Below are 12,786 nucleotides of genomic sequence, written 5' to 3' on the forward strand. Positions count from 1 at the left end.
TGTCCTTAACATTGTGACTGCAAGATGTTTCTGGAATCCTATAATTTATCAGAGCGATACCCGGGACAAGAGCTAATTTCCAGTATCGACCTGCGAACTGGGTGAACTGGATCTTTCGCAGTCACTGTTAAACGTGAGAAGTTTCGCGAACACAGGAGAGGTTTCACGCTGGAGCGGAGCAGGGCGGCTGGAACAGGCGAACAGTGGGACTTTGACGGCAGAGCTGTGGGTCACAAGGAGGGCGCTGATCTGAACTAACAAATGTAGGTCTTTTCACTGGGAAGGGAGGGGGATAGCAACCTGCGAATGCAGGAAAAAAAAGATTAAAATAATCGTCAATGAGCCGGAGTGAGAAATCATTCGCGATGATAAAGCGGTGAGTAATGAGACAAACAAGGACAACGCCAGGCTCAGTTGGTGCAGAGTTTGCCTGCAATGAGTGGTGAATTAATTGGGCCAGGCAGGGAAACATCACTAATTCATGACATCCTTTCAGTAATGAGAGCCAGGGGGTGTTTTATCGCGTCCTTCAGTTGCTCCCTGAACTTGGTCTGGGTGACGGCGTAAAGAGACGTGTTTGTGCAGCAGCTCAGAAGCTGCAGCATCGGGCCCAGTCCTCGCAGAGAATCAGCAGGAACCGTCACGGCAGACAAAGCAGACAGTCGGTTCCAAGCAGAATACACAGTGAACGGTGCCCACAGCAGGACGAAATTGCCAGAGATGATCGCAGTAAAACGAGGGATTTCCTGCGACTCTCCATCTGCGGGTCTCTGGCACTCTGTCCCTTGTCAGCACGCCGGAGTCTCCTGCGCCCTCTGCTGGTGACTATAACATGCCGGACAGTTAATCCATTCGTCAGCAGGACCAGCAGGAATGGGATTACAGGAGTGAGAAGGTAATTAAATAAATCCATTGGTATTGCGACAGATGAAGGCACATAATATGCGGTGTCCCTACAAATAAATGGAGCAATTATTAGTGCATAACGCCCTGACAGCCGAAAATACCAGTAAGTCTTTATTAAACAGCTGCTTACATCCACTGTCCCCAGAATCACAGCCGCAGTTTTCCCAGTACAATATTTTGTTTTCAACTTCTGGCAACAAATGGCCACAAACCGGTCAAATGTGAAAATGACAGTGAACCAGACCGAACAATCGGTGGCGGCGTAAAGCAGGAAGCTATGGATTCTACACACTGGTGTATCCCTAGCCCCGAGAAAAAGCTCCATACGCACATAATTAAACGGAATCTTGTTCAATATCAGGTCCAGGATAACGACCATAAGATCTGCAGCTGCCATGGCAACCAGGTAGCGAGTGACAACTCTGGAGAGACCGCACGTTCCTCTGGACAAGATTAAAATCGTCACCAGGTTCACTGCGAGAAGCATAAAATAAAAAATCAGTGGACACACATCAGGGAGCGTTCTCTGTGAAGTGGACATACAATTTATCGGATTTGTTCTCTGTCATGTTAGTAAATCATTGGTCATCTGTAAGTCTAGTCATAGTCATAGTCATACTTTACTGATCCCGGGGGAAATTAGATTTTCGTTACAGTTGTTCCAAAAATAATGAATAGTAATAAAACCATAAATAGTTAAATAGTAATATGTAAATTATGTCAGGAAATAAGTCCAGGACCAGCCTATTGGCTCAGGGTGTCTACCCTCCAAGTGAGGAGTTGTAAAGTTTGATGGCCACAGGCAGGAATGACTTCCTATGACGCTCTGTGTTGTATCTCGGTGGAATGAGTCTCTGGCTGAATGTACTCCTGTGCCCAACCAGTACATTATGTAGTGGATGGGAAACATTGTCCAAGATGGCATGCAACTTGGATAGCATCCTCTTTTCAGAGACACCACCGTCAGAGAGTCCAGTTCCATCCCCACAACATCACAGGCCTTACGAATGAGTTTGTTGATTCTGTTGGTGTCTGCTACCCTCAGCCTGCTGCCCCAGCACACAACAGCAAACATGATAGCGCTGGCCACAACAGACTCGTAGAACATCCTCAGCATCGAGGGAATCAATTATTACATTCAAATCGTAAGTGAAATCAGAGAAAAAAAATCTAACGCAATATTTCCGAACTGATATTACCCAAAAGCAACAGCGAAAAGCACAGATAACGATCACTGATAATTGGCAACTTCGCGCGTTTTTGGGGAGAAGATGCAAATGGAACATCAAACACAAACTCTACAGAAACTTAAATAACTTTCCGCAACAATGACTCTTTAGATCAACAGCAGGCTCCCCCTCCTGATCATTATACCCCACCATGCAAAAGTCTTTTACACACACACACACACACACACACACACACACACACACATACACACACACACACACACACACACACACACACACACACACATACACACACACACACACACACACACACACACACACATACACACACACATATATATATATATATATATAGAGAGAGAGAGAGAGAGAGAGAGAGAGAGAGAGAGAGAGAGAGAGAGAGGAGAGAGGGAGAGAGAGAGAGAGAGAGAGAGAGAGAGAGAGAGAGAGAGTTAGGGAGCCTAAGAATATTATACAGTATCGTATTGTCAACGTGGAGTGGAGAACCAGCTTGCAAATCTGGCAGGAGAAAACTATTTTGCGAATTATTGACAATTACAGAATGTCTCCTCGGTGTTTCACGCTCCCTCCCATTTTTCCCAACTATGATCCCCTCTGCCTGACCTCTTCCATTTCTCAGTCCACAACAGAGACCCATATGAGAAACAGGTTTATCATCAACATCTTATGACAGGAAATTAGTTATTCTTGCGACAGCAGTACAGTGGAATGCACACAATTACTACGGTACTGTGCAAAGGTCTCAGGCATCCTCGCTATACATAAAGTACTGTCAATGATCATCCTGTCTGCAGTAGCTCCGGTGAATTCGCTCAACGTGCGAGTGATTCAGAGCAGCGGAATCTGTCCAAGTTTCGCACAACCCTGTAACCGATTCGAAGCTGCTGACATAAAACTCGGATAAGCTGGTCGACTCTCCGGGACACTTTGAGCGGGAGATGTGATTTTGCTGCGGCAGATTCCTGCCCTTATAAAAGAGATTTTCCTCTATTACTTTGCATTTATTCCATTCCTGCTGAAATTTTACTTATCCGCAGTAATGTCCCTCTTTTATCCCCAAAGCAATGCATCGCTGTCAGAATTTTATGGCCTGTTCGTAATTTTCCAGTTTGTGGATTTTTTTTTCGCTTCAGAACACCGACAGCGTTCACAGCCAAATGTAAACGCCGACGGTAATAAAAGCATTAGTGGAGAACGTTTTTGAATGGAATCTGTTGTACAAGGAGTTCTCTAAATCACTGAGGTCACAGTCAAATGAGCAGGCCGAAAATTTCAAAACAACAACAGTATGGACATCTGATAGAGACATCGTTTGGAGGATAGTCAGAGGACAGCGAATACTCGCAAGAACATTTTAACAATAGTATAGTAGAAATTGAGATCTCTCCTTTTTTTTGAATAAAATGCCAATGTAATTCAAGGAAGAATTCTAAACTTCGAACGGTATTGCAGAATTCAATCCATATAGACAACTACATTTTCTGCTGCACAATGTTATTCAGATGAATATTGTTTGAAATTACCAGAGAATAAGCGAGTCGAGAATATTCACCATAATGTAACTTCCCTCAGAAGAAGACAGGTAATGAGCAGTTTCTCTTTATCATTATTATAACCCAATTCTGCGAAAGCCTCAGAGTGACATTTGAAAAGCGAATGAAGGATTGTTTTAACGCACGTGAATTACAACAGGAAAGGACAGAGGTGAAACAACTTAGATATTTGCTCACCGATTCCGATAATGCGGAGATGGAGCTGCAACAGGACGAATGCCAGTGGTGAACCGTGAGGAAATGACAACGGATTACCTGGACAGCCCGAGAGTTTTAGAATAGACAGTCGGTTCTGGGAGAAGTGGGAAGGCGGGATGTTCTGTTCGGTGACGTGGCAGGCACATACGGAGCTTGGCGGCGCTGGGTGTGCAGTGACTTTGGCGGGTAGTTGATAGTCAGACGGGTTGTCTGCGAGAATAATCCGCATTTGGAAGTCAGATTAAATTCCGTTGCAAACACAAGGAGTTTGAAGCAACTTGATTCAAAAGTCGATATTTTTGAGCGGTCGATGGAGCGACTGAAAGGAAGCAACGCATCCAGAGGCAAAATATCAGAACCTCGTTCGTGAACTGATGTGAGCAACGATTGAACGGAGTTTACCAATTGGATCATTGTCCATTACACCCGCAGAATTTCAAGAACCACAGTGAACAGCATAATGCAGAATTTGAACGTTTGGAGATTTCTTACCTGGAGTGTGCGGCAGTAGCAATAATTTCAAATGGGTGATAAACATTAGAATTGTAAATTTAACATTGTATAGATGAGCTTTGAAGAGACACTCAGCGGGAAGAGCAATGATAGCGAGACCAGGGTAGTAAATCACTCGAATGACTTTTAATGCGTGCGTGATTCGAAAGTCCAAGGTCATCCATTCATACCTCGCAAAGATAAATTGAGCAGCCCAGAAGACATTCTTCGGAGCTTCTGCCACATTCCACCCTGCTGTTCCCGGACTCTGATCCATTACGGAACGAACAAACCTTCCTTCCGCAGAGTGTGCTCTCTCTGTCCCGCTGTGTGGATCGTCGAACCGCTGTGAGTTCCGGAGCGGCTGTTCAGTGATAACTTAGTGATTCCGATGATTACTAATAGCAGAGGGGAACTCTCTTGTGGCGCCAAAACCCTCCTTGGAAATGACGATGTTGGCATTTAATGAAATGACAGACGCAGTTAACCCTTTTTGCATTACAGCTGAGCAACAGGTATGAGAGTTGTTGTCAAATGATTTCGAGCATTAAAGTTTTATATATCCATAATTTGTTTAGATATTTTTCAGCAGATTTAGCAAAAATGAGGCTTAGTAAAATTCAAGGATGAAGTAAAATGTGTACTTTCTCTCATTAATCACGTTTAAAAGAAAAGGATATTTGTTTCAAAAAATTACTTTTGAAACATTATGATTGTAAAGCAGAGTGGCTTGAGTGGCTTACAGAGAGAGAGCGAGACTGAGAGAGAGAGACTGAGAGAGAGGGGGAGAGAGAGGAGAGAGAGAGCGGGGGGGGAGAGAGAGAGAGGGAGCGAGAGAGAGTTTTAAAGTGCAAAATCAGTTGCATTGGGACAGTTCCACTGTCTCGACCTCAGAGATCTGTGTCCAGTGGTACAAACAACCGTCACAAATTGACCTCTTTCTTGTTCCCAGTGAAGAACCGTGAGGTTATCTATGCCTTGACATGTCCTTCGCTCTCTCCGAATGCAAACAGATACTTACAGAATCAAAATCAGGTTTATTATCACCGACATGAGTCGTGAAATGTGTTAATTTAGCAATACATATTATAGAAGAAAAAGATAAATAAATCAATTACAGTGTATGAGTATCGAACAGACTAAAACATGGTGCAAAATAGAAACATTAAACATTCAGGCAGTGTTCACGGATTTAAAGTCCATTTAGGAATCGGTTGACAGAGAGGACGAAGCTGTTCCTGAATCGCTAACTGTGAGTCTTCAGGCTTCTGTATGGTACCAATGAGAAAAGGCCGTGCCTGGGGTGCTGGGGGTCCTTAATAATGGACGCTGAGCCGCTCCTTGAAGATGTGCTGGGTACTTAGTAGGCTGGTACCCAAGATGGAGCTGCCTAAATTTACGACTATCTGCAGCTTCTTTCGGTCCTGTGCAGTAGCCTGCCTCACCCCAAACCCTTCTTATCAGACAGTGATAGAGCCTGTCAGAATGCTCTCCCATCTATTGAAGTTTCTGAGTGTATTTGTTGACATACCAAATCTCTTCAAACTAAAAATGAAGTATAGTCGCTGTCTTGTCTTCTTTATAGCTGCATCGATATGTTGGGATCAGGTTAGGTCCTCAGAGATCTTGACACGCAGGAACTTGGAACTGCCCACTCTCTCCACTTCTGATCTCCCTATGAGGATCGGTATCTGATCCCTTGTCTTGCCGTTCCTGAATTTCACAATCAGCCCTTTCGTCTTACTGACGGTGCGTGCAATGTTGTTGCTGAGACACCACTCCACTAGCTGGCATATCTCGTTCCTGTGCGCCCTCTCGTCTCCATATCATATTCTACCAACAATGGTTGTGTCATCAGTACATTTATAGATAGTATATGAGCTATGTCTAACCGCACAGTCATGGGTGTACAGAGAGTACAGCAGTGGGCTAAGCACACCGCCCCCCCCCCCCGCCCCGAGGTGCACCAATGTTGACCGTCAGCGTGGAGGAGATATTAACACCAACCCGCACCAGATTGTGGTCTTCCAGTTAGGAATTCGAGGATCCAATTGCAGAGGGAGGCACAGGGGCCCAGGTTCCGTAACTTCTCAATCAGGATTGCGGGAATGATGGTGTTAAATGCTGAGCTATTGTCACCAAACAGCATCCTGCATAGGTATTTGTATTATCCAGGTGGTCTAAAGGCGGATGAAGAGCCATTAACATTGCTTCTGCCATTCACCTGTTGTGGCGATAGGCAAATTACAGTGGGTCCAGATGCTTGTTGAAGCAGGAGTTTACCCGAGTCATGACCAACCTCTCAAAGCATTTTATCACTGTCGATGTGAGTGCAGCCAGGTGATAGTCATTAAGGCAGCTCACATGAATCTTCTTCGGCACTGGTATAATTGTTGCTTTTTTTTTGGAGGAGTGGGAAATTCCACCCGCAGCAGTGAGAGGTTGAAAATGTCCTTGAATACTCTTGCCAGTTGTTTGGCACAGGTTTTCAGAGTCTTTCCAGGAATTCCATCAAACCTTTCGCCTTGCGAAGATGCACTCACTTTAAAGATAGCCTAACATCGGCCACTGAGACGAAGACCAGAGCGTCACCGCGTTCAGCAGGGGTCTGCACAGCTGTAGTTGTACTCGCGCGTAGTTGGGTATATCTGGTAGTGAAGCACCGCTGCCATTCATGCTATTGGGTTTTGCTTTATAGGGAGTAATGTCTTGCAAACCCTGCCAGAGTTGTCGTACATCCGATGTCGCCTCCAACCTCGCTGGAAATTGTCGCTTCACCCTCCACAAATCATACCTGGTTTTCTGGTACAGACCAGATCGCCAGATTTAAATGCCACAGATCTAGTCTTCAGCAGACGACGTATCCTCCGGTTCATCCACGGTCTCTGGTTTGGGAATGTACAGTAATTCTTTGTAGACACACACTCAGCCACACAGTTTTAATGAAGTTGGTAAAAGCCACACTATACTCATCCAGATTCGAAGATGAATTCCTGAATACAGTCCAGTCCACCGATTCAAAGCAGACCTGTAGGCGCTCCTGCGCTTCCCTTCACCGTACCTTCTTGGTCCTCACTGCTGGTGCTGCAGTCTTCGGGCTCTGCTGTACTCAGGGAGCAGAAGTACAGCCAGGTGATCAGACTTCCGGAAGTGAGGGCGTGGAATAGCACAGTAGGCATTCTTGATGGTGGTGTAACAGTGGTCCAGTGTGTTGTTCCTCTGGTATTGCAAGTGATCTGTTGATGGTAATTGCTTCGTGATTTTTTTTCAGATTAGCACGGTTAACATCCTCCAAAACGCTGGTGAGAGCGTTGAGGTACGCTGTTTCGTGTATGTTGATCCCATTGCTCCTTCCTTATGCCACCAAATTTTTTGACTAAAATGTCTGTTCTCTCTTCTCTCCAACAACCTTGAAACAAGTAGAGTGATGATCATTGGTCCCAAACGAGGTCCGCACTGACACAGAAGCATCTTGAACCGTCTCGTTCCCCCAGAAGCGATCGAGTGCAATGGTCTGACTTTCAGTATGATCATCACCATTTCATTTTTCAAAGCGGTCCCGGAGGCACAAAGCACATTTGACCCAATCTACATCGTTGGAACGTTGGCAGTCTCAGGCAATATTTGTGAGGAGTTTATTAAGTAATATTATTATTATTATTATTGCTACTGCTACTATTATTACTGTTATTGTGTTGGCGTGTGGCCAAGTGGTTCAGGTGTTCGTCTAGTGATCTGAAGGTCGCTAGTTCGAGCCTTGGCTGAGGCAACGTATTGTGTCCTTGAGCAAGGCACTTAACCACACATTGCTCGGCGATGACACCGGTGCCAAACTGTATGGGTCCTAGTGTTTCTGGGAAGAGGTCTCCAACTCTGAGTCGGGCTCTCGATGCTTCCTTGTCACCAGTTAGTCTGCCCAAATCATTGCAATGTCTCCCATGGAGGGTCATACTCGTTCCACTGGTTAACGTATTCTTCCATAGTGATGATTCATTTTTCTGAGTTGGCCTCTCATTTAAGTTTTCTGGTCTGTATTTCTTATCAGAATTGCATATACCTGCATGGAGTGCTGAATCTTGTTTATTTTGTATGAAAATATATACTTCAGAAATATTATCAGATAGTTGGGTGATTTTTTAAATGTCTGTTTTAGCTCTTTCTCCTTCGGTTCTCAGTAGTGTTTATCTAAATGTGTTTGAGTGTAAATAGACTTTTCTAAATTTGTCAATTCAGTTCTTATTTTTAATTGTGAAGTTTCCAGACTGGAATGGGACCAAGATATTTTGCTGAAATAATATGCTAATATGGGTATAACAAAGGTGTATATTGCCTTTGTTGTATTTGCTATGTCATGGAGATCTGCTTGGGAAATCCTATTATGCCCTTAAGTAAATTTTGTCAACAGTTGTTGTTTTTTTTTTTTTTTTAATTTTCGCCCTATTTTCTATTTTATTTACCTGTTAATATTCCGGATACCTGGACCAAAACGGTGATTCCCATCGATAGATGCTGCCTGACCTGCTGAGCTCCTCCAGCACATTGTGAGTATGGTTTAAGACTTCCAGCATCTGCAGTATCTCTTGTGTCCCATATTCTTGTATGTTTCCGAAAAAGACATGCAAGTAGGCAGAGAGGGTGCTGTGGCTCTGTTGGTAAAAAAGTTAAATCAAATCATCAGAAAGTTGACAAGGTTTTGGAAGGTGTGGAGTCATCGTGGGTAGAACGAAGGAACTGCAAGGGTGAAAAGATTTTGATTTGTTTTGGAGACCCCCAAACAGTAGTAAGTATATTGTCTGCAAATTAGAACGGAAGAAAGAAAATGCATGCCAAAACAGCAATGTTACAAGAGTAATGGGAGATAGTCAGCAGACAGATTGGGAAAATCAGGTCGGCGCAGGATCCCAAGAGGGAGATTTCCTAGAATGCCCACAAGATGGCTTTTTTACAGCAGCTCCGGATTGAGCCCAGCTGGGGATGAGCTATTCTCAACTGGGTGTTGTGCATTGAACCGGAATTAATTAGAGTTACTTAATGAAGAACCTATAATGGCAAATGATCTTAATGTAATGGAATTCACCCTGAAATATGAGAAGGAGCAGCTAAAGTGAGATGTACCAGTATAACCATAGAATGAATAGAATTACAAAGTCATGAGAGAAGAATTGGCCGAAATTGAAAAGAAAAGAACATGGGCAGGGATGACGACAGAATGGCTGGAATTTCTGGAAGCAATTCAAAGGCACAGGATATATACATAAAAAAGAGGAAGATGTATTCTAAAGACAAGATGAAACAATCATGGCGAAGCCAACATAAAACAAGAAAGAGAGGGCATATAACAGAGAAAAAATGCTGGGAAGTTAGAGGATTGGGAAGCTTTTAAAAAACAACAGATGGCAACTTTAAAAGAAGTAATTCAGAAGAAGAAAAAAGATGGAATACCAAGTTAATCTAGCCAGTGATATTAAAGAGGATGCCAAATGTTTCTTCAGACAGATAAAGTGTAAAGGAGAGCCGAGAGTGGATATTGGACAACTGGAAGCTGATGCTGGAGGAGTAGTATTGGGGGACATGGAACTGGTGGATGTACTGAATAAGTATTTTGCATCAGTCTTCACTCTGGAAGACACTAGCAGGATGGTGGATGTCCAGATATCAGTGGTCAGAATTGTGCAATTTTACATTACTCAGGAGAAGGTTCTTGAAAATAGAATGGTCTGCAGGTAAATAGGTCACCTGGACCAGAAGGTGTACATCTGAAAGTGGTGGCTGAAAAGATTGTGGAGGGATTAGTAACTATGCTTCGAGAATCAGTGGATTCCGGTACGATTCTGGAAGACTGGAAATTTGGAAATACCACTCCACTATTCAAGAAAGTAGAGAGGTAGAAGATACAAAATTATGGGCCAGTTAGTCTGACCTCAGTGGTTGGGAAGATATTGGAGTCGGATGTTGAGGATGTATTTTCAGGGTGTCTGGGGCACATGATAAAATTAGCCATTTTCAGCATGTTGTCTTCAAGGGAAAATCTTGTCTGACAAGTATGTTGACATTCTTTGAATTCATTGACGAAGTAACAAGCAAGACAGACAGAGGAGAATCAGTTGATGATGTGCACCCGGACTTTCAGTAAGTACTTGACAAAATGGCACCCATGGGTCTGCTTAAAAGTTAAGAGCCGATGATATTACATGAAAGATTCTTGCATGGATAAACAGTGGCTGATTGGCAGGAGGCAAAGAATAGAAATAAGGGGACCTATTCTGGTTGGTTGCTGGTGACTGGTGGCTTTCCACAGGGATCTGTGCTGGGACCGATTCTTTTCATATTATATGGTAATGACTTAGATGGCAGAATGGATAGCTTTCTTGGAAATTTTGCCGATGATACCAAGATAGGTGGAGGGACAGGTAGTTTTGAGGAAGTAGAGAGGCTACAAAAGGACTTCGACAGATTGGAGGAATGGGCAAAGAAATAGCAGATGCGATACAGTGTAGGGAAGGGTATAGGCATGCACTTTTGGAAAGGGAATAAAAGTGGCAGATGAAATACAGTGTAGGGACTGCAGGTCTACATTCAGGTACTCAGGTTCCTTCAGGATTATGTTGCCGAACGTTATCAGCCAAACACTCCGATACAATACGTGCTTCATTTTGTTACAGACAAAAGTACCATTTTGGAACTAGAAGTAAAGTACATTTCCACAGTGGTGGAGAAACGCTCAAACACCCCTCACCATCTGTGAAAACCCCTCCAACCCCTCCACCACACCCCATCACTGTAAACCCCTCTGACCCCGACAGCACTCGTTATCTCTGCAAAACCCTCTGCCATCCACCCTGCTGCATTCAGGCGACAGTTGACCCGAGAAAGACACTGCCGTGGCAGAAGGCAGGGCTCATAAAACACCCTCACACTTTCTCTTTGTAAACCTTCAGATCTGCATGGCTGTCTTGACTAAACCTCTTCCCACATTGTCTCCTGTTTAAAAAAGAACTATTCCCTTTTCTCAGTTCATTTGTCCACACCATATCTGCTCACAGGATGAGATTTTCCTTTCCGGGACACCACAGATGGTCTCCTCTTGAACAGAATGGGTTTCCCTTCCTCCAGCATTGAGGCTGATCTCAGTCCAATCGATTCTATTTCCTGAAAATCTACCTTCACTCCATCTTACGGTCACCTGAACATTGACAGAGTCCCTCTTGTCCTCACCTGCAGCCCCATGAGCCTCCACATCCAAGGCATCATCCTCCACAACTTCTCTCATCTCCAACCACCAAACACAACTTTATCCCACCGCCGCCCCCCCCCCCCCACCAACACTCTGCTTTCCAGAGAGATTTCCCTGTCTATTCGCCCCTCCCCACTAATCCCTTTCTTGGAACGTGTCCTCCCAAGCGAGGGAAGTGCTACACCTTCCTATTTACCTCCTCCCTCAGCTCCATTCAGGATCACCATCAGCCCTTCCAGGTGAGGCAACACTTCACCTGCGGGTCTGTTGGGTTCTTCTACTGTATCCAGCGCTCCCAGTGCGGCCTCCTGTACATCAGTGAGACCTAATGTAGATTGGGAGACGGCTTTATCAAGCACATTCGTTCCGTCCGCAACGAACTGTATTTCCCGATGACCAACCATTTAAAATCCACGCTTCATGCCAATTTGACATGCCGGTTCATTGCTCTACTAACAAGATGAGGCCACTCTCTGGTTGGAGGATCAACACCTTATATTGCATCTGAGTCACCTCCAACTTGACATCATGAGCATCGATTCCTTTAACTTCCACCTCAACCTTCTCTTTTCCCTCTCCCATTATGTCCTCCCTCCTCGCTTCTCCTCCACTGCCTCATATTTCTCTCTGGTGCCTCCTCTCCTGCCCTTTCTCCCATGATCCACTCTCCCATGCGGTCGGATTCCTACTTTTCAGCCCATTGCCTTTTCCAAGCAATTGTGTGCTTGTCGGCATCTATAACAGAATTTTTAGCTGAGATAAAAAGTAAAAATAGGAAACATGCAATTCTACTGGAGTGAATGCAGAGGGGAGTCGGATGGAAATTTATTAGAAATCTGGAAGTGAGATGTCATTATTTTCCTCGAAGCAGAGTAGGCATCGGTGGTTTCGGTAAAAAAAAAATCACGCAATTCGGAATCAGTGCTGTGGTGTTAAATATTCCTCCATAACATTTTTGTCTAATGCGATGGACAACTGCAAGCTTTACTGTAAGTTCGTGTTGGCCTTTTTTTTCCAATTTAATTTTTATGCAAAAGACTAAAGTAGGAAATGAGCGGCATTTTTGCCGATTTGGTCTTGAATGTCCCCAGAACCTGTCTGGCTTTCTCAGACCGAAAAGGGTCTGGCGGTGACGAGTGCGGGAATATGGTGGAAAGCTGAAAATAAAAGGTAGGATGAGTTTAATAATCGG

General features: G+C 44.2%; 1 long non-coding RNA gene across 1 annotated transcript in view; it reads right to left on the reverse strand.

Moving 5' to 3' along the window:
• Positions 1–1,052: 1,052 nt before the first annotated feature.
• The window catches only part of LOC140206853 (uncharacterized), a 28,284-nt gene continuing 16,550 nt past the window's right edge, over positions 1,053–12,786 (reverse strand). The window contains exons 2-3 of the long non-coding RNA XR_011888407.1: positions 8,818–9,006; positions 1,053–1,380 (exon numbers count right to left, since the gene is read on the reverse strand). This is a non-coding gene — a long non-coding RNA (uncharacterized lncRNA). The remainder of the gene's footprint in view (positions 1,381–8,817; positions 9,007–12,786) is intronic.

The sequence above is a fragment of the Mobula birostris genome, chromosome 13, assembly GCF_030028105.1.
Source record: "Mobula birostris isolate sMobBir1 chromosome 13, sMobBir1.hap1, whole genome shotgun sequence".
NCBI lineage: Eukaryota > Metazoa > Chordata > Chondrichthyes > Myliobatiformes > Myliobatidae > Mobula > Mobula birostris.